This window comes from Mobula hypostoma, chromosome 7, assembly GCF_963921235.1.
Source record: "Mobula hypostoma chromosome 7, sMobHyp1.1, whole genome shotgun sequence".
Lineage (NCBI taxonomy): Eukaryota > Metazoa > Chordata > Chondrichthyes > Myliobatiformes > Myliobatidae > Mobula > Mobula hypostoma.
In genome coordinates, this window is record NC_086103.1 from 21,759,525 (window position 1) to 21,784,503 (window position 24,979).

Below are 24,979 nucleotides of genomic sequence, written 5' to 3' on the forward strand. Positions count from 1 at the left end.
TGGAAATGGACTACAAGAGCACTCTCAGTAAATAGATCTTCTTGGGTTGTGCTAGGCAGAATGTGTCAAATGGCCCCTACTATGATGCATATTTTTATGATGTTCAAAGTAAATTTATTGTTAAAGTACATCTCTGTCACCATATGCACCCTGAGATTCATTTTCTTGTGGGCATACTCAATAAACCCATAATAGAATAATAACTGTAATAGAATCAATTAAAGACCACACTAACTTAGGCATTCAACCAGTGTGCAAAAGATAATAAATGGTGCAAATACAAAAAGAAAGAAATAATAATTCATCCAAATCTTGCTTTAAAATACAAACTCATAAATGAAATCATACCTTACTATAAATACTAGCAGGATCCAGTTTTAGAATCAGAATCCCACAAATTATATTACGATCAATCTGTTAATACAGATAGGAAATCCATAATAACTGGATATAATAATACAGGATAAACAAGCAAGAACAACTTATTTAATAGATATAACCTTTCCCCACACACATAACTTACAGAATAAGTAAATATCACCAGAAGTATGCTGAATTAAAAGAAGAAATTGAAAGATTTTGAACATGAACAGGATATCATTGTTCCGATAGTAATAGCTACAACTGGTATAATCCCAAAGTCAATACAGAATAGCATTAAACAATTTGGGCTACACAGTAATATTTATGTAAATCTTCAGAAAGTCACAAAACTAAACACCACTAGAATAGACTGTAAGTTCCTAGTAATTGACAAATGAGTGTGCTTGGCTATACCGGGACCTCAGGTTTTACCAGCTTGAGCTGAGAGAAAAATAATAATAATAACAAATGAATAAGCAATAAATATTGAGAACATCAGATGAAGATTCCTTGAAACTGAGTCCACAGGGTCGTGGGAACATTTCAGTGATGGGGCAAGTGAAGTTGAGTGAAGTTATTCCCTTTGGTTCAAGAGCCTGACAGTTGAGGAGAAATAACTGTTCCTGAACCTGGTGAGTCCTGAGGCTTCTGTACCTTCTTCCTGATGGCAGAGTGAAAAACGAGCCTATCCTGGGTCATGGGGGTCCCTGATGATCGATGCTGATTTGCTGCGACATCGCCCCGTGCAGATATTATGATCAATATAAATATTCCAGCAAGATAGTCCAGTACTGAGCTGAGATTTGTATAAATCATTCCTCAAGATTTTCAAAGTGATATATAAACTTTTAATATTGCCGAATGGATTTAGGCTCGTTGGAACAAACAGACTGATGATTACCCTTCTCTTCATCAGGTAGTCTTAATCGGATTTGCCGAACATATTTCTCATCAATCCTTCTCCTTCTGCCATCGATCCAATTAATCCTTAATACTTAATACTGGAGGAAATATTGTATCATTTCTTAATGCATGCATTACTAAATGACAATAAAAGAGGACTGCGTGTCTTCATAATCTACTAACATTGACATTGTTTTCGCTCAAACTGAAAGTGCAAAAAATTTTCTTAGCAAAGAAAATTTTAAAAATTTGCTGAAGCCTGAAATATAGATATAAAATACTTAATGCTCTCAGCAGATCAGGAGGCTTATGTGGGAAGGAGTTAACATGTCCGGCAGAAACCCTTGACAGCGGCATTACCTCTGTTTCTCTTTCCAGAGATGCTGTCTGACCAGCTGTGTCTTTCTGTAAAGAAATGCTCTTTACCCATTTTAGAAAGCAATAATATTTATTTTGGTCTGCTTCTATTACAAATATCATATCCTTTTATAATTTAAATGTTTTATTTTCTCATTTTATTCCATTTCTGTACTTCTAACTTGATTTTTAAATAATTCCGCAAGTTTGGGCCAGGGACTGGAGGTTGAGGGCCGTGCATGTGTATGCGCGGGTGGGTGGGAGGGAGAAAGAGGGCTTGTGTTGTTGTTGCTTGACTTGTTCTGCTGAACATGGCGTAGCAGGATGTGTGGTGATACTTGCGGGTGGGTTGTGTTGGTTGTTAATGCAAACAACACACTTCACTGTTTTGGTGTACACGTAATAAATAAATCTGAACCTTAGCCTGCATCTTTATAACCGTTGACTGTTGTTTCTTATTGGACGTCCTGTTAATACACCACAGCAAATTCCAAATACCTGTAAACATATATGGTGAATAAAATTGATCCTTGATCCATGAACCACAATTTTAATGGAAATCTCCAATATTACAGTTGCATCTTTGCATTGATGTTTTTGCATACCTTGTAATTACCCTAAAAAATTATAGCTGATTTAAAGCCACAGTGTGATCCCACTTGAGTATACAGCAAGTAGATTAGATGAGTTTTGTTTATTGTCATACACACCAGGGTGCAATGAGATTCTTTTTTCCTAGGAGCTCGTGGAGTAAGTACTATATGTGGCAATGATAAAGACAACAATAAATATGATGACAAGCGCAAAATAGCAGAATGCTGTAAAAATTGTTATGCAGTCTGCATTATGCAAAATAGTACACAAGAGTGACAATAATAGAATAATCGAGAGAGGCGTTGAGAACGAAAGTGTCACGAACAACTCTGTGAAATGGGTGTGAAATAGGTGACTGGTTTAGAAGTCTGATAGACCATGGTCAGGAAGCTGAGCTTGAGTCTGTACTTGTGGGCTTTCAAGCTCATATATCTTCTCCCAAAAGGCAGAGGAAAGAAAAAATGGGTAGCCAGAGTGCCAATCATCCTCGACGATAGATTCTTGACAATAGTAAAGTTCGAAGTAAATTCAATTATCTCAGTACATATATGTCAACACACACAGCCCTGAGATTCATTTTCCTGCGCACATGCTCAGCAAATCTATAGAACAGCAACTATAACAGGATCAGTGAAAGATCAACCAGAGTGCAGAAGACAACAAACTGTGGAAATGCAAATATAAATGAACAGCAATAAATAATGAGAACATGAGATGACAAGATAAAGAGTCCTTAAAGTGAGATCATTGGTTGTGGGAACACCTCCATGGATGGGCAAGTGAGTGTAGTAATCTCTTTTGTTCAAGAGCCTGGTGGTTCTTGAACCTGGTGGTGTGAGTCCTGTGGCCTTTGTACCTTCTAACTGATGATAGCAGTGAGAAAGGAGCACGGTCTGTGGTGGTGAGGATCTCTGATGATGGATGCTGCTTTCCTACGACAGCATTTCATATAATGTGCTCAAAGGTTGGGTGGAATTTACCCGTGATGTACTGGGGCAAATCCATTATCTTTTGTAGGATTTTCCATTCAAAGGTATTGGTGTTTCCATACCAGGCTATGATGCAGCTGGACAATATGCTCTCCACTACACATCTATAGAAGTTTGTCAAAGTTTTAGATGTCATGCCGAATCTTCTCAGACTCCTAAGGAAGTAGAGGCGCTGCAATGCTTTCTTCGCAATTCTTTCTTACATGCTGGGTTCAGGACAGGTCCTCTGAAAAAGTAACACCAGGAATTTAAAGTTGCTCACCCTCTCCAACTCTGATCCTCTGATGAGGACTGGCTCATGAACCTCTGGTTTCCCTCTCCTGAAGTCTACAATTAGTTCCTTGGTCTTGCTGACATTGAGTGAGAGATTGTTATGACACCACTCAGCCTGAATTTTCAATCTCCCTCCTGTATGCTGATTGATAACTGCCTTTGATCGGCCCGCAACAGTGGTGTCATCAGCAAACTTGAATATGGCATTGGAGCTGTGCTTAGCCACACAGTCATAGGCATGAAGTGAGTAGAGCAGGGGGCTAAGCACACAGCCTTGTGGTGCACCTGTGCTGATGGAGATCATGGAGGAGAGGTTGTTGTCAATGCAAACTGACTGGGGTCTACAAGTGAGGAAATTGAGGATCCAATTGCACAAGGAGGTATTGAGGCCAACGTCTTGGCTTATTGATTAGTTTACTACTGATCTTCCTGAAGGAATGTACTCATGAACAGAGCTTATAGTGCCTGAATTTTTCTTCCTAAATCTCTATAACGCTGGTATGTTCTTTCTCAGATAAGGAGCCCATGACCAATCACAATAATCCAAATATAATCTTAAAGTCTGAGCATTAAATCTTTGCTTTTAGAATCACAATCACGTTTAATATCGCCGGCATATTTCGTGAAATTTGTTAAAGTAGCGGCAGCAGTACGATACAGTACATAATAACATGGGAAAAAATAAATAAGTAAATCAATTACAGTATGCATATTTATGTGTATTAAATAGTTAAATTAAAAATAGTGCAAAACCAGAAATAATATATAAAAAGTGAGGTAGTGTTCATGGGTTCAACGTCCATTTAGCAATCATATGGCAGAGTGGAAGAAGCTGTTCCTGAATGTGAGCCTTCAGGCTTCTGTACCTCCTTCCTGATGGTAACAATGAGAAGGGGGCAATGGGGGGTCCTTAATGAAGGATGCTGCCTTTCTAGGGCACTTCTCTTTGAAGATGGCTTGGATACTACGGAGACCAGTACCCAAAATGGAGCTGACTAACTTCACAACTTTCTGCAGCTTCTTTCGGTCCTGTGCAGTAGCCCCTCCATACCAGACAGTGACGTAGTCTGTCAGAATGCTCTCCACGGTACCTCTGTAGAAGTTTTTGAGTGTTTTAGGTTAGAAACCAAATCTCCTCAAACTCCTAATGAAAATATAGCCGCTGTCTTGCCTTCTTTATAATTGCATCAATATGTGTGCCCAAGATAGATCATCAGATATGTCGACACCTAACAACTTGAAGCTGATCACTCTTTCTACTGCAGCCCCTTCAATGAGAAGTGCTGTATGTTAAAAACGAAACAAAGTGAGCCATTTCTGATCACTAGCACTAAACTGATACGAGAGTATTTGTCCCTTAGCTAAGAAAGGACGTGCTGGTATTCGAGATAGTCCGGAAGATGTTCACGAGAATGATCCCAGGAATTAAACGGTTAACATATGAAGAGCGTTTGATGGCTGTGAGCCTGTACTTGCTGGAGTTTAGAAGAAGGAGAGGTGATCTCATTGAAACCTAATGAATATTGAAAGGCCTTAACAGAGTGGATGTGGAGAGTATGTTTCCTATAGTGGGGGAGTCTAGGACCAGAGAGCACAGCCTCAGAATAGGACATCAATTTAGAGGAGGAATTTCTTTAGAGTGGTAAATCTGTGGAATTCATTGCACGGATGGCTGTGGAGGCCAAGTCATTGGGTATATGTAAAGCTGAGCTTGACAGGTTGATTAATAAGAATGCCAAAAATTACAGAGAAAAGGCAGGAGAATGGGGTTGAGAGGAATAACAAATCAGCCTTGATGGAATAATGGAGCAGACTCGATGGGCTGAATGGCCTAAATCTGCTCCTATGTCTAATGTCTTGTGTATTACTATGCCACCTCTGAACACTTAACTCTGTTGAATTTGTGAAACTGAACGTTGGGCAGATTATAACTAACATAGAAAACTTTTGTTAACAATTAGCACCAGTGACCCATAGTTAAATTCTCTGGAGATTGGCTCACATATTTTGTGCTTCCTTCCTTTCAACTAATCCTCAGTCTATTTTACTCCCTTGCCACTAATTTCATCAGTTACTAGTTACCTCTAATTATTTTCTCTTTATCTACGTACATGGTAATTTTATCCTTATTAACAATTCTGACATTTTTTCTACCGCCTATGTAAAACCAGCTGGCCTGTAATTACCCAGATTAGCTATGTCTCCCTATTCAGAAATGGGTACCAAATTGTCCACTCCCCAGTGCTAGGGCACACATCCGCACTAAGTAATAGAGCCACTGGCAATTTCCTCCCTCATATCCCTTAGGACTCCAGGATGTATCCTGTCAGGCCCCGGAGTTTTGCCTTTCTTTAGACTAAATTATCTAAGAATTTCCCTTTGCCCATTGCAATATCATTTATCTCACTCTCAACCACTTCAAGACCCACCTCCTCTCTTGCATCCTTCCCCTTTGGTGAAGACCAAAGGAAGATACTCATTAAGTACCTCAGCCACATTTTAGTCATGATCCACAAATGACAACACTCTCTGCACGGAGAACAAAAGAACAAATGTCAAGTTATGTGTTCAATAACCTTTTGCTCCTATCACCAGTTTGGCTTTTACCAATTCAACTTACATCGAAATACTATATTGAATCTCTTAATCTATTTTGGATCTGTTGCCATTGTGTTCTTTCAAAGCTTTAGCTGTCCTAATGTTAATTACTTTGCTTAAGTTGTGATGTTCCTTTGATCCTTTTCATAATAATTAACAATTTTATGGTCCTTACAGGCAGCGTTCCTTGATGTTAAAAGGTTTCAGTCTGTGTAAGTTATCTAGTGCATAATAAAATTATTAGTTTTCTTTTTAAAAGTGGAGTATTGAATATATCTGGAATCTATATCCAGAATATTTAAAGTATTTTTTTAAATCAAAGGACGTGTGTATAGGTCGCCATATACTACCCTGAGATTTTTTTTTTGCTAACATTCACAGTAGAACAAAGTAATACAATAAAATCAATGGGAAAACTGCACTCAAACAAAGAATGATAAACAACTAATGTGCAAAAAACAAACTGTACAATTGCAAAAAACCCAAATAATCATAGTACTTATAAATAAATGAGCATATTCTAGGGAGAACTTCCTGCTTAGTAATAGTAGAAACATTATCTAGAATGGTTGAGCATAGTATGTTAAGGGATTAGATATTAATAGATAGATTGGTGAACAATGCTGTGTTTTCAGATTGGATCTCTGTTTTTAAATCTGACTTTCAGCAGGATGTCTTCATATCTGGACAGGAAAATGTATAGCCATTTTCTCAAGTTAAAAACAGCAAATGCTGAACATAAATGGACAGAGAAACAGGGAAAAATTGGGGAATTGAGAGCGAAAGGGAATTGGCACAGTGACAGAGTAGAATCTTGGGGGTAACTGAGCCCAGAAAATGAATAGTGGGACAGGCATAAGGGACCAGGAGGCCTAATCCCGCTTTAAAAAAAATACTAATTTATCTATCTAACTATCTAGCTATCTATCCATTGATTGAGATACAGCACGGAAAAGTTCCTTCCAACCCTTCGCGCCGTGCTGCTCAACAATCCCCCGATTTAATCCTAGCCTAATCATGGGACAAATTACAATGAACAATGAACCCACCAACCAGTATGTCATTGGACCGTGGGAGGAAACTGAAGCACCCGGAGGAAACGCACGCAGTCATGGGAAGAATGTACAAACTCCTTACAGGCAGCAGCGGGAATTGAAACTGGGTCATCTGTGCTGTAAAGCATTGTGTTAACCACTATGCTACCATCTGCCCTACTTCCTTTTGAGTTGACAATTAAAGTTGATGCTTCTTTATCAGAACAGGACCCCACTTCGGATGAAAGGTCATCAACCTAAAAGGGTGAATCTTCTACTCTCTCCACAGATGCCACCTGACATGTTGACTATTTTCAGCATTTTCAGTTTTTTTAATTAGATTTAAAGAAATTGGATATTTGATTTTTGGCAACCATTTTCTCCCTCATATATGCTTTGTGATAGAGGCAGAAATGGCTACACTCTGTCAAGCCCCAGACCAACCAGACTGTAAATGGATCAAAATTAAAGTAAACTTACTTCAATACCAAAAGGATCATTTTGGTTGTATTGTACCTAGGAGTTCTGAACAAGTCTAAAGTTTAAAAAGAAATAAAAACGTGCCTTCTGTGTTTCTTTTAGAAAGATGTAAAGTACTTTTGAAAAGTGGGGTTTAATGCATAAAACAATAGAATGAAGCTATTTGTGAAGATAGACTCAGTGGCCACTTTACTGGGTACACCTGTATACCTGCAACACACATCAAAGTCCTGACGAAGGGTCTCGGCCCGAAACGTCGACTGTACCTCTTCCTAGAGATGCTGCCTGGCCTGCTGCGTTCACCAGCAACTTTGATGTGTGTTGCTTGAATTTCCAGCATCTGCAGAATTCCTCGTGTTCACACCTGTATACCTGTTCATTAATGGAAATAACTAATCAGTCAATCATGTAGCAGAAACTCAATACATAAGAGCATGCAAATATGGTCAAGAGGTTCAGGCCAAACATCAGAATGGGGAAGAAATGTGATTTAAGTGACTTTGTGAAATGATTGTTGGTGTTACCCTGGATGGTTTAATTATCTCAGAAACTGCTGGTCTCCTGGGATTTTCATGGACAACAGTCTCTAAAGTTTACAGAGAATGGTGCAAAAAACAAAAAAAAAACATCCAGTGGGTGGCAGTTCTGTGGGCAAGAATGCCTTGTTAATGAGAGAAGTCAGAGGAGAAGGGGCAAGAATGGTTCAAGCCGACAGGAAGGCAACAGTAACTCAAGTAATCACAAACTACAACTATGGTGTGCAGAGGTGCATCTCTGAATGCACAACACATCAAACCTTGAAGTGGACGGGCTACAGCAGTAGAAGACCACAAACATACACCCAGTGGCCACTTTATTAGTTACAGAAGGTACTGAATAAAATGACCACTGAGTGTAAGGTAACTACATAAATTATACAACAAACAATGCAATTAGAACAAAATAAAAGAAAAGTCCATTGTAGTGCGGTGGTCAGACAGGCTGTGATTAGGATTGTGCAAGCTGGTCTTCCCCATTCTAATGTTTAGTCTGAACTTCTTGTTCATGTCAGCATGCTTTTATGCTATGTGACTGGCTAATTAGACATTTGCATTAATGAGCAGGTGTACAGCTGTACCTAGTAAAGTGGCCGTCGAGTCCATCTTCACAATCAGCTTCGTTCTATTGATTTTATGCATTAAACCCCACTTTAAAACTAACTCATCAAAAGCACTTTACATTTTCCTGAAAGAAACACAGAAGGCATGTTTTCATTCCTTTTAAAACTTTAGACTCGTTCAGAACTCCTAGGCACAATACAACCAATCTTGGAGAAAATGACCCTGGTACTAAAGAGCCAAATGGCTGAAGGGAAGTAACTGTTCTTGAAAAGTGGTGATGTGGGACTTCAGGTTTCCGTGCCTCCTACCCGGTTATAGCTATGAGAAGGTAGCATGGCTCAGAAGGTGTGGAGCTTTGATGCTGCCTTCTTGGGGCAGTGCCTCATGATAATACTCCTGATGGTGGGGAGGGATGTGCCCATGATGTGTTGGCCATGTGGCTACTGCTGGGTGGTAGTGGCCATGGGTTTTGGAGCTGTTGCTGGGGGGGGGGGGGAGAGAAGACCCCGGCTTTAATGCTTTACCTGAAACGCTGTGGCACTTCTCGTCACTCAGTGAGCACCTCTTGCATTGCTGAAGGCACGATCAGACTCTCCCTGCCTGCATTCTGCATTCTGATTCTTGCTGGGTATCTTATGTTTATATCTACTCTGGTCAGGGCGTGAGCAGCTTGCCTAGTGTGCTTCACCAAATGGGATACAGCTTTTGCACACTTCTTACCCTGTCCTTTCTCCATGATGTTGGAAAGACTTTAGAACAAAAGTTCTTCAAGCCTGCTTTACCATTCAGTAAGATCGATGTGTATTTAAAATTTCAATAATATTTCAGTAATCTTGTATATTTGGGTTGATTAAGCATTCTTGTTCATTTAAATAATTAATTATGAGTTATATGTAAAAATATGCTAATTGCACACCATTATGCCATCACATGATCAGTGTGTGCCTCGCTTAAACTAAAGGTGAAGGTACACCAACATTTTCAGAATCTTGTATTATTCTTTGAATTAATGTAATGTTTTGAAGTTACAAAACATAACAAAGAACATGGCTGATCTTTCACCTCAGTACCACTCTCCCAATGTAGCACCACATCTCTTGAATCCCTTAGTATCTAAAAACCTGCTGATCTACTCTCTGCACTACAAACGCACAGGATCAGAAAACACTGCAGAGAGCTGTAGACTCAGCCAGATCCACCATGAGCACCATCGAGGATATCTTCAAAAGGAGGTGACACCCATCATGAAGGACCTCACCATTTAGGTACATTCTCTTTCTTTGCATCTGGGAGGAGATAAAGGAGCCAGGGGACTCACACTCAACATTTAAAGATCAGCTTCTCCCTCTCCACCAGCAGATTTCTGAAGGTCCATAAACCCTTGAACATGACCTCAGTATTTAGCTCTATTTTTGCACTGTTTATATTTTACGTACGTTCTTACTGTAATTTATGGTAATGTTATGCCTTGTACCGTACTGCTGCCACATAACAACAAATTTCATGGCATATATCGATGATAGCAAACAACTGAGCCTCCACATCCCTCTTGCCTATAGACTTTTAAAGACTCGGCTCCTTCTGGGTGAAGGTATGTCTTCTCACCTCAGTTTTGAGTAGTTAACCTCTTATCATGAGAGTGTGAACTCTGGTTCTTGACAGCTTATCCAGAGGAAATATCATCCCTGCATCTATCCTGTCCTGTCCAGTAGGAATTTGATGATTCAGTGAAATGGTCTCCCATTCTTCTAAACTCAAGAGAGCAGAGGCTGAGTCCACTTAATGTCTCCTCTAGGGGCAAACGCTCCATGCATAAGTCAAGCTGCAGAACCTTGCTTTCATTCTTTCTAGTAGTAGGCAGCCGTCGATCCCAGGGGATCATGGGTTTGCCCCTCTGGTGGACTGTGTCCTCTCCAGGGGCACAAGCCTGGGCAGGAAGGTTTGAAGAACTGGCTGTTGCCCATGCAGCGGGTTCCCCCTCTCCACGTCACTGATGTAGTCCAAGGGAAGGGCAAGTGCCCATACAGCTTGGCACCGGTATTGTCGCAGAGCTTGCCAGAGTGAAGTTGTAAACAATATCAAACTGCCTTAGGGACCCCGGCTCCGGATTTCTTCCTCAGGGTTTACTTCCGAAGCCCTTCCCATGGGTGGTATGGCTGCAAGGCAGCAGAGGTTTAAAATCAGAGTTTTCCTTCTCCTAGGCGGGCTGTCGTCCAAGGCTTACAAGCCCCACTTGCCTGAAGCAACTGGTTTTGAGGTGCCGGTGGTCTGCCTTTGCCCCCTCTCTTGTCAGTAGAAACAGTTCTGCCGGGCCTAGTGGATAAGCCACATGTGAAGGCCAAGAATTGGACTTGGTTGTCAGAGGCTGTTAGAGTCGTACACCATTTGGAGCACTTTATAGGTCATGGGAGCTTATCCCCACTACCACCCCTGGCTATAACAACCTTAGGAACCATTCTTTCTATCACCTGTATATTCGTATATTCTTCCAAAGGGAGGAAGACCAGATGTATATTTAATATTCCATGTGTTGATTCACCAGAGCCATGTAAAATTACAGAAGGGTGTTCTCAAATCCTCTTGCTATAAAAGCCAACACAGGAGTTTTAAAGGATATTTTCAATCTCTCACTGCTACTGTCAGAGGTTCCCACCTATTTCAAAAGGGCACCAATCATCCTGCCAATCAGCCAATCTTCTATCCATGCTAATATCTTGCCTGTAATACCATGGGCTCTTATCTTGTTAAGCAGTCTCATGTGAAGCAACCTGTCAAAGGCCTTCTGAAAATCCAAGTAAGCACCCATTGAATCTCTTTTGCCTATCCTGCCTCTTATTTCTTCAAAGATTTCCAACATATTTGTCAGGCAAAATTTCTCCTTAAGGAAACCATACAATTTTCAGCCTATTTTATCATGTGCCTCCAATACCCCGAAACCTCATCCTTCCAGCATCTCAACATCTTCCCAACCACTGATGTCAGGCTAACTGGCCTGTATTTCCTCTCTTCTGCCTCCCTCCCTTCTTAACCATTCCAGAATCTTAAAGAACATTACTAATGCCTCCACAATCTCTTCAGCTACCCCTTTCTGAACCCTGTGGTGTAATCCATCCATGACTGCGATTGCATGACACAACACATAATGATGGTATATACTGTTTGTGGTAACTTATTTTTTTATTATTCTTTATACTTTTCTAATATTTATATCTGTGTAGTTGTAATGCTACTGTGCCACTGTAATTTCCTTTGGAATCAATAAAGGATCTATCAATCTTATAGTATATAATATATATATGACCTGGATCTGGGCCGTACCCTCCAAATATCTGGACCTGCCTCTCGGTTTTGTTTTGCACTACCTTACTTCCCTTTTCTACTTCCTGTTTATGATTTATAATTTAAATTTTTAATATTTACTACCTATTTGTACTCCAGGGAGCACGAAGAGCAGAATCAAATATGGCTGTGATGATTGTATGCCCTAGTATCAATTGTTTGACGACAATAAAGTATAAAGTAAAGTACACACACACACACACACACACACACACACACACATATATAAATATACCTGGATATATACTTCTTATTGTAATTTATTATTATGTATTTCAATGTACTGCTGTCACAAAACAACAAATTTCATGACTTATACCGGTGATACTAAGCCTGATTCTGATTCAGATTCCTATCAAGATTAAAAGACACATTATTGGTAGGAATCAAAGAGAACATATGCCAAAGATACACAGCTGCCGTGTTAATAAAGGCTAAAGGGTTAAATCAACATCCTGAAGAGGAAATGTCAAGGTCCAAATTGTTAACTTCCTAAAAGGGCTGTGACTATCATATCAATCCCAGCCTCTACAAATCATAAACTCAACATTTCCTGTATTCACGGCCGTGAGGAGCAGGTGTTGCAAGGACAGGAACACAGGTAGGTGGTCTTGCTACTGGCATCTCCCCACGCCCCTATTAAGGCTTGATCACAATGGCCTTTTGTCAAAAAGCTTATCATCACCATCAGAAGCTGAAGAGACCGTTAGAGCGTCTCTGGGTGATTGCCTAAGGCAGCTTGGGGCCTTAACCTCTTTACCACCCCACGCTGTTTACAGGAAAGCACTTATTAAGGTTTCTGAGCTGCAGTTGCTGTGAAGTTTCAAATACACTTTTGTTTGTTGTGTGACTGAATCATTTGGGACAATTTTGTTACCCACTCGCATTGAATTTAATTGAATTTGGCATGTGCTTTATTCATCAAATGAAACATGAAACTTCACTGTAGATTCATCCCAGCTCTGGGACTCTGCACGGGACAAAGCAAGAGAGAGAAAGAAAGGCAGAAAAAAGAACTATAGGGGGAAAAAATTAATGACAGCGATAGGGAGAAAATGAGAGAACAGTGGTGAAGTAAGCAATGTGTGTGAGAGAGTAAAGAAACAGCAAAAACATCAGAAACCAAATGCAATTGCACACCCGGCAAAAATGCGGAATTTAATGTTACGAATATCACATCAGATTAAAAACGTCCCACACAGAAAAAAGGTTAAATTTGCTTGCTCATTGGAGAAAATAAATGCAGGTTAGTGGTTCTGTGTCTGTAGGAAAGATCAACTCATACGAGCTGGATGGAACGAAGATATCTGATCTTGCTAAACTGGCCTCAGACATACAGCTACAATGGCCAAAACAGAAATCGTCATATTCTCATATAATATTGACAGTTAAAATCCTTTCCCTCATAGAGGGTTGTTTCTGTGAAGTACAGTCTCACAGGGTCTTCAGCGTCTTGCTTATTTATTTATTGAGATACTGCATGGAATAGGCCCTTCTGGCCTTTTGAACAGCGCTGCCCAGCAATTTCCCAATTTAACCTTAGCCTAAACATGGGACAATTTACTATGAGCAGTTAACCTGCCTATCAGTAGATCTTTGGAGTGTGGGAGGAAACCAGAGCACCAGAAGGAAACCCAGATGTTCACAGGGAGAACGTACAAATCCTTACAGGCAGCAGCGGACATTCGACCTGAGCCTCCTGTACCGTAAAGCGTTGTGCAAACCTCGATGCCACCCTGGTGCACCTCACCGCACCCCACCCCGCCTAGAAAACTGTACTAAGTGGACAGCAGGTTTGCATGTGATGCTTGGTGAACCCCAGATATATTTACAGTGTCGCACATTGTTACTTCTCTAAGCCTGCAACAAGTCGTCGTACCGGCTCAGTGGGTGAAGGCAAGGCCCCCCCCCCACAACATAAGACAATAAGAAATAGGAGCAGGAGTAGGCCATCTGGCCCGTTGAGCCTGCTCCGTTATTCAATAAGATCGTGGCTGATCTGACCGTTGTCTCATCTCCACCTACCTGCTATTTCCCCATAACCCTTAAGTCCCCTACTATGTAAAAATCTATCCAATCTTGTCTTAAGTATATTCACTGAGGAAGCCTCCACTGCTTCATTGGGCAGAGAATTCCACAGATCCACCATTCTCTGGGAAAAGCAGTTCCTCTTCATCTCCACCCTACATCCACTCCCCCGAATCTTCAGGCTATGTCCCCTATTTCTAGTCACACCTGGCAGTGGAAACAACTTTCCTGCCTCTGTCTTATCTATCCCTTTTATAATTTTATCTGTTTCTATAAGATCTCCTTTCTTCTGAATTCCAGTGAGTAGTCCCAGGCGACTCAATCTCTCCTCATAGGTTAACCCCTTCATCTCTGGAATCAACCTGGTGAACCTCCTCTGCATTGCCCCCAAAGCCAGTATATCCTTCCTCAAGTATGGAGACCAGAAGTGCACGTAGTACTCCAGGTGCAGCCTCACCAGCACCCTGTACAGTTGCAGCATAACCTCCCTGCTCTTAAGTTCAATCCCTCTAGCAATGAGGCCAACATTCCATTTGCCTTCCTGATAGCCTGCTGCACCTGCAAACCAACCTTTTGCGATTCATGCACAAGCACTCCCAACTCCCTCTGCACAGCAGCGTGCTGCAATGTTTTACCATTTAAATAATAATCTGATCTTCCATTTTTCCTTCCTTCCATACTCTCAAAGATGGTTTCAGGTTTGACTGGAGCTGAGTTTGTTATCTGATCGCAGTCAGAGTGCTGGCAGCAACAGTGTATCTAGTGTCATGGTCACCCGGCTGTGGAATAATAAAACAGAGACAAGGCTTCCATTCTTCCTTGGACTGAACACCTATGAGGAAGTGAGATAAGGAAATGAATAGGCTTCATGAACACCTCTACAGACCCTTATTAAATAAACAGGTGACTCCTCTCTTTCTAAAGAGCACCAGTAAACAGCAATTATCCTGGCATCATCATTGCATTCTAACTTGCCTGTCAACAAACAAACAGAATTTGGTGCATTACTTGTCCCAATCTGCATTCATTAGTCACCGACTCTGTCTGCCTGCTCATTTTAGAATTATAGGTTCAAAGTCATCGTTTAGACCCTCTACTTTTCCCTTGTAATTTCACTGGACTGCCCTGTTCCGCAGGTCATCTGTGGCAGAAACTGCTCCCCTTGCTTTTCCTTACATCTATACCTGACACAAAACGCTGGAGGAACTCAGCAGGTCAGGCAGCATCCGTGGAGAGGAATAAAGAATCGGGGTCTCAAAGGTTCATTTAAGTATACAACTCTGAAATTCTTCTTTTCCGGGTAGTCATGAAACCAAGATGGAAAAGAAAAGCAGCACAATCAGCAGCCCCCAAATCCCACCTCTCGGCACAAAATAAAAATGAGAAAGATTGGGCAAAAAACACAGAATATAAAAAACCCTAAGACTGAAAAAAAAGTTTATGGTCCAAGCGTTTCAAGCGAAAGCCTCCATTAAGACTGAAAGGGAAGAGGGAATAAGGCTGGGGAGAGTCCTGATGAGGGGTCTCGGCCCAAAATATCGACTGTTCGTTTAATACTTACTGACCTGCTGAGTTCCTCCAGCATTTTGTGTGTGTTGCTCTGGATTTCCAGCATCTGTAGAATCTCTTGTGTTGACGATAGCAGATTTCCTTCCACAATAAGCTAAGTGAACCAAACGAATTCTTACGGCAATCCTGTCATTTGCCAACCTTATTAAGACCTTTTATCTTGTTTCAGAAATTATTGAAGTGAATCTAAATCTCTCAGCTGCCAAGGTGGGATTTGAACATGTGTCATGGGATCAGAAGTGCGGAGATGAGATACCAGTCCATATTCAGAGTCAGAACATGTCAGTGTCATGATCACACGCCAGGATGATAAACTCGTATTGTAAAGTGATAAGGCCATCGCTGCAGCCAGATTAACTAGTCTGACCTTTGCTTATGCAGAATCAGATTCCAAAACTCCAAAACTACCTCCATAAAATTGAAATAATTCAAAACTCTAGCTGGTGTCCAAACTTGCACTAATTCCTTCCCATTTACTTATCACTCCTAGCAATGGCCCTCAACTAATCTATCTGAACCTATTAAATATTGAAAAGCCAATACAGGGTGGACTTGGAGAGGATGCTTTCTATAGAAGGGAGTCACAGCCTCAGAACAGAAAGGTGTCCCTTTAGAACAGAAACGAAGAGGAATTCCTTTAGCCAGAGATTGATGATTGTGTGGAACTCATTGGCACAGATGGCTGTGGAGGCCAAGTCATTGAGTGTTGGGGCCGCTTCTTTTTACGGTGTATATCGATGATTTGGATTATGGATTAAATGGTTTTGTGGCTAAGTTTGTGGATGACACCAAGATAGGTGGAGGAGCAGGAAATGTTGAAGAAATGGAAAGGTTGCAGAGAGACTTAGTCAGTTTAGGAGAGTGGGCAAAGAAATGGCAGATGAGATACAACGTTGACAAATGTACGGTTGTACATTTCGGAAGAAGAAATAATCGGGCAGATTATTATGTAGGTGGGGAGAAAATTCAAAAATCGGAAGTGCAAAGGGTCTTGGGGGTCCTTGTGCAGGATACCTAAAGGTTAACCACCAAGTTGGATCGGCGGTAAGGAAAGCGAATGCTATGTTGGCATTCATTTCAAGAGGAATAGTGTATTCAATAGTGTGTTCAAGAGTAAGGAGGTGATGATGAGGCTCTATGGGGCATTAGTGAGACCTCATTTGGAATACTGTGTGCAGTTTTGGGCCCCCTATCTTAGAAAGGATGTACTGATGTTGGAGAGAGTTCAGAGAATATTTACGAGGATGATTCCTGGAATGCAGGGGCTAACATATGAGGAGTGTTTGTCAGCTCTTGGATTGTATTCATTAGAGTATAGAAGAATGAGAGGGGATCTCATAGAAACATTTCGAATGTTGAAAGGGTGGGACAGAGTAGATATGGAAAGGTTGTTTCCCTTGGTGGGTGAGTCCAGGACAAGAGGCCATAGTCTTAGAATTAGAGGGTACCCAGTTAAGACAGAGATGAGGAGAAATTTTTTTAGCCAGAGGGTCGTGGATTTGTGGAATTCGTTGCCACATACAGCTGTGGAGGCCTGATCATTGAGGGTGTTTAAGGAGGAGATTGACAGGTATCTAATTAGTCAGGGTATCAAGGGGTATGGGGAAAAAGCCGGAAATTGGAACTAGATGGGTGAATAGTTTAGCTCATGGGGGAGCTGTGGAGCAGACTCGATGGGCTGAATGGCCTACTTCTGCTCCTTTGTCTTGTGATCTTGTGATCTATATCCAAAGTAAATTTATTTTCATGATACCTATACAGTATGTCACCATATAGAACACAGATTCATGTTCCAGCGGGCAATCACAGTACATACAAGAAATACAACAGAATCAGTGAAAGACCACACCCAACCAAGTAGACATCAACCAATGCGCAAAAACAAAACAAACTCTGCAAATACAAAATAAAAGAGTAAAAAAAGAAATAACAATAATGAGTGAATAAGCTATAAACAATGAGAACATGAAATGAAGAGTCCTTGAAAGTGAGCCCAGTCCGGAGATGGGGTGAATGACGTTATCCTCTCTGGTTCAGCAGCCTGATGGCTGAGGGGTAATAACTATTCCTGAACCTAGTGGTGTGGGTCCTGAGGCTCCTGCACCTTCATTCTGATGACTGCACTGAAGAGAGTGAATGGCCTGGTTGATGAGGTCTTGCTTTCCTGTGACAGTGCTCCATGTAGGTGTGCTCAAGGGTGGGAAGGGCTTTACCTGTGATGGACTGGGTGGTATCCATTACCTTTTGATGAATTTTCTGCTCAAGGGTGTTGCTGTTTCTGCACCAGGCTGTGATGCACCAAGTCAATATACTCCCCACCGCACATCTATAGAAGTTTATCAAAATTTTAGACGTCATGCCGAATCGTCATAAACTTCTAAGGAAATAGAGGTGCTGCCGTACTTTCTTTATAATTGTACTTACATGCTGGGTCCAGACCCTCTGAAATGGTAACACCGAGGTATTTAAAGTTGTTGACCCTCTCCACCTCTGATCCCCTGATGAAGACTAACTCGTGGACCTTCAGTTTCCTCCTCCTGAAGTCAATATCAGCTCCTTGGTCTTGTTTTCATTGACTGAGAGGTTGTTATGGCACCACTAGACAAGAGTTTCAATCTCCCTCCTATATGTTGATTCGTCACCACCTTTCACTCGTCCAGCGACAATGGTATCATCAGCAAAATTAAATATTCGAGCTGTGCTTAGCCTCACAGTCGTAAGTATAAAGCAAGCAAGCAGGGTCTAAGCACACAGGCTGTGGTGCACCTATGTTGATAGGGATTGTGGAGGAGATGTTGCCAATCTGAACAGACTAGGGTCTTCAAGTGAGGAAATTGAGTATCCAATTGAACAAGGAGGTATTTAGGCCAAGGTCTTGAAGCTTATTGATCAGTTTTGAGGTGATGCCAAGCTATAGTAATAAAGAGTATACTGGTGTGTGCATTTTTGCTGTCCAGATGTTAAGGGTGTAGTGAAAAGTCAATGAATTGGTATCTGCTATAGAACTGTTGTGCCAGTAAGGAAATTGGATTGGATCTGAGTTGCTTCTCAGGCAGGAGTTGATATGTTCCATCACCAACCTCTCAAAGCACTTCATCTCACTGGGCATAAGTGCTACTGGGCGATAGTCATTGAGGCAAATTACCATATTCTTTTTAGGCACCGGTATAATTGAAGCCTGCTTGAAGCAGGTGGGGACCTCAGACTGCCAAAGTGAGAGGTTAAAGATATCAGTGAACACCCTAGCAAGTTGATCATCACAGGTCTTTAGTACTTGGCCAAATACCCCATCTGGGCTGGATACTTTGTGTGAGTTCACCCTCCTGAAGGATGTTCTCACATCAGTCTTAGAGACTGAAATCACAGGGCCTTCGGTGACTTGGGAGTTCATGAAGGTTCCTCCATATTTGAGTTGTCGATGTGAGCATAGGAGGCATTGAGCTCATTTGGGAGCCAAGCCTCGTTGTCATGGATGTTGCTTGGTTTCACTTTGTAAAAAGTAACAGCGTCAAGCCCTGCCACAGCTGTTGAACATACCTCAGAGATTCAAGTTTGGTCTGGAATTGCCACTTAGCACATGAGATAGCTTTCTGGAGATCATAGCTGGACCTCTTGTCTCTTACTTGGTCGCCAGACCTGAAAGCCACTAATCTGGCCCTCAGCAGATCTTATGGTTCTAGCTAGGAGGGCCATTTTGTTGAAGTGGAAGAATACATCAGCTCTCACTTTGTCACAATGGTTCTCTCAAGTGATGCTATGACTTAGTTTGGAGAAAATTAGAAGTCGAACCTTTGAATCTATGTTTGATTTTGAGAAAAGATGGGGTTCATTTGCTCGTTATTATCATTTGAGTTAATTGATAGATTTCCTCCATGACCTAATTGTAAATTTTTGGTACATTTTTTTTTCTTGCTGGCTGTTTGACGTTTATCTTTAGAAGCTTTCTGTATGGCGCATGGCTCCGAGGTTGAACACTGAATGGGGTTTCTTTTTTCCCCACTTTTTCTCGCTTAGTAGGGTTTTTTATCACCAAATTTTTTCAATCTTTAAAATAATGTTTCTTTTCTTGAGACATTGTATGTGTTGCTTACTTTGATGTACTCATGTTAATTTTGGATAATAATAATAAAAAAATTTGAAAAGAAAGTAAAGATCTTATAGTTCATCCAGGGCTTCTTGGAGAAGACTCTGAACAATTTTGTGGGGACACACTTGTCTATGACTGTTTTTATAGAGTCCGTGACAACTGTGGTTGTTGATTAGTAAGGGTATTAAATGCTACAGGGAGAAGGCAGAAGAATGGGGTTGAGAGGGATGTTAAATCAGCCATGATGGAATGGTGGAGCAGGCCAAATGGCCTGATCCTGCAACTATATCTTATGGCCTTGTGGTCAAAGCAACATTTTCTTTTCAAAATTCTCATTCTGACGGCTTTCTCAGCTAGTTTCCATCTCTGTAATCTACCAACCTACTAGGTCTTTGTGCTCTTCCACTCTAGCCTGTTAATCATGCCCAAATGTCTTCTCAAGCATTAGGACCACAGCCTTCATTTGACAAGCCCAGGCTGCTTAAATCACCTCTCTAAATCTGTCAGTCTCCCTTTAAAGCTAACATTTTTCAACCAGAGTTTAGTCACCTGTTCTCTCTGACTCAGCACTGACTTTGGTTTGATAATGCCAGTATGAAAAACCACAGCGAATTCTACAATGCACAAAGTGATTGCTCATGTTATGACTGTTCCACACCCTAGATAAGACGACTGGAACCTGTGGAGGAGAATATTCGTTGGGGTGCAGAAGCACAGGTTGATCCCGTAGGATTTATTCACATGGGGAGTACTACCTTAACCTTCAGCTCTTCACAGGAAATTGCCGATAGGTGTAGACAACATTCCAGAACATGTCAGTGAGTCTGATAAGGCCTGTAAACTGAGGAAAACAAACACAGTAGAATTTGGGCAAAGGAATACAATAAATAAGTAAAGAAAGGGGAAATAAATATAAGGATAATCTAGGAGATATCTACACTCAGCGGCTACTTTATCAGGTACCTCCTGTACTTAATAAAATGGCCACTGAGTGTATGTTCATGGTCTTCTGCTGCTGTAGCCCATCCACTTCAAGTTTCGATGTATTGCGCATTCAGAGATGTTCTTCTGCACACCACTGTTGTAATGCATAGTTATTGGAGTTACTGTCACCTTGAGTGAGTCTGAACCTTCTCTAACATCATTCATTAAAAAGGCATTTTTGCCCACAGAATTGCCACTTACTGGGTCTTTTTCTGTAAACTGGTGTGTGTGAAAATCCCGGGAGATCAGCAGCGTCTCAGATACTCAAACCACCACGTCTGGCACCAATAATCATTCCATGGTCAACGTCACTGAGATCACATTTCTTCCCTATTCTGATGTTTGGTCTGAACAATAACTGAATCTCTTGACCATGTCTACATACTTTAATGCATTGAGTTGCTACCACATTAACAAGCAAGCGAACAGATGTACCTAACAGACCATAAGACATAGGAGTAGAATTGTTTTGGTGTGATCTGCAAACTTACTAACCATATCTTGTACATGCTCATTCAAAGCTTGGGGATTTAGTAGAAGAGGATGGGTAGGAATTGCAGAATCTGAGGTTTTGGAGGCAGAAAGTCAAGCCAACAATGATTTGTAAAAACTTACAGTAAAAAAAAAGTAAAAAGGTTTTAGTGTCCTTGCAAAACAGTCTTATTTTAATCGAAGTTCCTACTACATAACAACACGTTATGTTTAAGAATAATTGGTTGGTGCACATTTTGGTGGGTGATAGGGTGACAGGAATTTTGGATGAGAAGTGGTTTATTGAGGGTGGAGGGTGGACAGGGATTGTTTGAATAATTAAGGCTGGAGATGGCTAATTACCAGAAGACGAGTTGAGTTGGGTGGGCATTGTTGCACAAATAATCACTTTTTGTGATCTCGGGTAAGTGCGGTTGGAAACCCAGCCCAAGGTAATACAGGATGCCGAGCACGTAAAATAGATGGCTCAGTCTGAGATAATGAGTAGGCGGTGAGGGTTTAGGGCTTATGTGGGGCTGAAATTGGTGGCAGTGATCTTTCCGATGCTTTAGTAGGTGAACTGGCCACTGTAAACTGCCCCTGTTATGTACATTAAAGCAGGAATCTCAGGGGAACTGGTGGAAAGGCGTGGAGAATAAAATAGGATTAGTTAGGATTAGTCTAAATAGGTGATTATTGTTGCAGGTGCAATTGACTGAAGAGCTTGTTTCTGCACCATATAAGTCTATGACAGTATAGTTAAGAATTTATGACACATTCAAGCAAGACCATAAGGCATAGGAGCAGAATTAGGCCACTCGCCCCATCAAGTCTGCTCAGTCATTCCGTCACGGCTGATTTATTATCCCTCTCAACCCCTTCTCCTCATAACCTCTAACCAAGAAACTATCAACCTCTCCCTCAAATATGCTCAATGACTTGGCTTTCACAGCTGTCTGTGGCAGTGAATTCCACAGATTCACCACCCCCTGGCCAAAAAAAAATTCCTTCTCATCTCTGTTCTAAATGAATGTCCCTCTATTCTGAGGGTGCGCCCTCTGGCCCAAGACTCACACGTTATGACAAACATTTTCTCCACATCCACTCTGTCTTGGCTTTTAAATATTCGATAGTTTTCAATGAGATCCACCTTCATTCTAATAAATGCTACAGAGTACAGGCCCAGAACCATGAAATGTGCCTCATATTTAACCCTTTCATTCCTGGAATTACATTGGAAAAGGAAGAGGAGATGAATGTATGTGATAGTGGCTAAACAAGTCACAAACTATGCCACAAAACAGATTTGCAAGTGAATGCTACATTGCTATTTGTGGAAGCATGTCGTTCATAAATTAGCTGCCGTATTTCCACCATACAATGGTAGTTGCACATCAGTGTTTAATTGGGGACAAAGCACTTTGTCCATGAAGGTTAGAATGTACATACAAAACTTGCGATTTTTTTTTGGTATAGTTTTTTTATTCACAGATAGATAGGGTCTTAAAGAGAGCTTCTGGCACATTGGCCTTCATAAACCGAAGTGCTGAGTACAGGAGTTGTTGAAGTTGTATGAAACATTGCTGAGGCCTAATTTGGGTTCTGGAAGAAGATGGCACCAGTGAACAACACGACTAAGGGTGACATCCTCCAGATGGGTCACAAGGCTACTTCTCTCACTTCTTTTACATCTTTTTCTTTCAAAAATGTGGTTCTGCTACTTTTGGAGACTGTGATCTACATTTTGGTGAAGTGTTCTCGGGTCGATTGAGCGATTTGGCGCTTTGCTGTCTTCCAGGGGTGTGGCCTCGAGGCCAAGAGGCCTGGAGATGGGGCATGAGCCACTTCTCGCCAATCTCGCTGATTAAAGTGCCGAGGAGGATTGGAATAATCGAGGCAAGTGCGGAATGGCTAGCGGGGGTTCAGTGCTATCTACCAGTCTCTCGCTTGCTGCTTCCAAAGGAAGGTGAAAATCTCACCTGGTCCAGGAACACCACTGGGATTGTGAAACAGGTCCAGCAGAGATTGCACTTTCTGTGGAAGCTTAAACAAGCATCACTCCCCACTAACATCTTAACTACATTCTACAGAGGCATGGTTGAGAGTGTGCTGACCTTTTGCATCACAACCTGGTACTCCAGCTGCAGTGCTGTCGACAAACAAGCCTTGCAGAGGGTGGTTAGGGGAGCAGAGAAGGTTATTGGGGTCTCCCTACCTTCTGTCCAAGACCTCTTTCAGAGTCGATGCCTCCAGAAGACATGGTATTTCATTAAAGACTCCTCACACTCTCTCCATGAACTGTTTGTTCTTCTGCCATCAGGCAAACGTTACAGGAGCATCAAAACTAAAACCACAAGGCTACTAAACAGTTTCCTCCCACAGGCAGTCAGACTGCTAAATAGCTGCTCCACCTGACTCTGCTTTGGACACTTTTAACTTGCACTGGACACTTATAACTGATTTAACTGACATGTGGCTGTTGTGTTTTACTATTTATTGTTACGTTTATTATTTAGTGTTGCGTTTGTTATGTTATGATTGCACTGCCCCTGGGAAACGCTGTCTCATTCTGCCCTGCAGAGCTGATGTATGGTTAGAATGACAGTAAAGTTTTTTGAATCTTGAATTGAATCTGTGTGTAACAGTCTTTCTCTCCCTCTTGCTGCTTCCAAAGGAAGGTCCCTGCATAGTCATGTCTCCCTTGACACCGCCAGAGCATGGTACCAGAGTTCTGGGTCTTGGTCAAGGTTTAGTCAATATCGTTTGTGGATTTGACTCTGTAGTTTACATAGAAACATAGAAACACAGAAAATAGGTGCAGGAGTAGGCCATTCGGCCCTTCGAGCCTGCACCGTCATTTATTATGATCATGGCTGATCATCCAACTCAGAACCCCGCCCCAGCCTTCCCTCCATACCCCCTGACCCCTGTAGCCACAAGGGCCATATCTAATTCCCTCTTAAACATAGCCAATGAACTGGCCTCAACAGTTTGCTGTGGCAGAGAATTCCACAGATTCACCACTCTCTGTGTGAAGAAGTTTTTCCTAATCTCGGTCCTAAAAGGCTTCCCCTCTATCCTCAAACTGTGACCCCTCGTTCTGGACTTCCCCAACATCGGGAACAATCTTCCTGCATCTAGCCTGTCGAATCCCTTTAGGATCTTATACGTTTCAATCAGATCCCCCCTCAATCTTCTAAATTCCAACGAGTACAAGCCCAGTTCATCCAGTCTTTCTTCATATGAAAGTCCTGCCATCCCAGGAATCAATCTGGTGAACCTTCTTTGTACTCCCTCTATGGCAAAGACGTCTTTCCTCAGATTGATGTGTTTCTGGTCTCTGCTCGCTCCTTTTTTCTGTTGCTATTTTGGCCGATTTTGGATCGGGGCAAGCTGCAGATAATGAACATTGAGTTGAACTGATCGTGCCTGGGTGCTTTTGATTTTGTGCTTTATATTCCATGTTTCGCGCTCATTTTTTTGTTTGCTTTTTGTGTGATTTGCCTTTTTTTGCATGTGGGGGGGGTGGAGATTGATGTTCTTCATTGAGCAGGTTCCACGGTTTTCTTTGTTTTGTGGCTGTCTGTGGGGAAGATGAATCTCACGGTTGATAACTGCATACAAACTTTGATAATAGAGGTGCATTGAATTTTGTGTGCAATTCTGTCACTTACCTACAGGAAAGATATTAATAAGATTGAAGGAGTACCGAGAAAATTTACAGGGATGTTGCTGGGACTTGAGGAGCTCAGTTATAGGGAAAGGTTGAACAGGTTTTATTCTCTGAAGTGCAGGAGAACGAGGGGAGAT

The 24,979-nt window shown here is 41.5% G+C and overlaps 1 long non-coding RNA gene across 1 annotated transcript in view; it reads left to right on the top strand.

Annotated features, from left to right (window-relative positions):
* The first annotated feature begins 12,578 nt into the window (after positions 1 to 12,578).
* LOC134348867 (uncharacterized) overlaps positions 12,579 to 24,979 on the top strand; it is a 33,635-nt gene continuing 21,234 nt past the window's right edge. The window contains exon 1 of the long non-coding RNA XR_010018503.1: positions 12,579 to 12,631. This is a non-coding gene — a long non-coding RNA (uncharacterized LOC134348867). The remainder of the gene's footprint in view (positions 12,632 to 24,979) is intronic.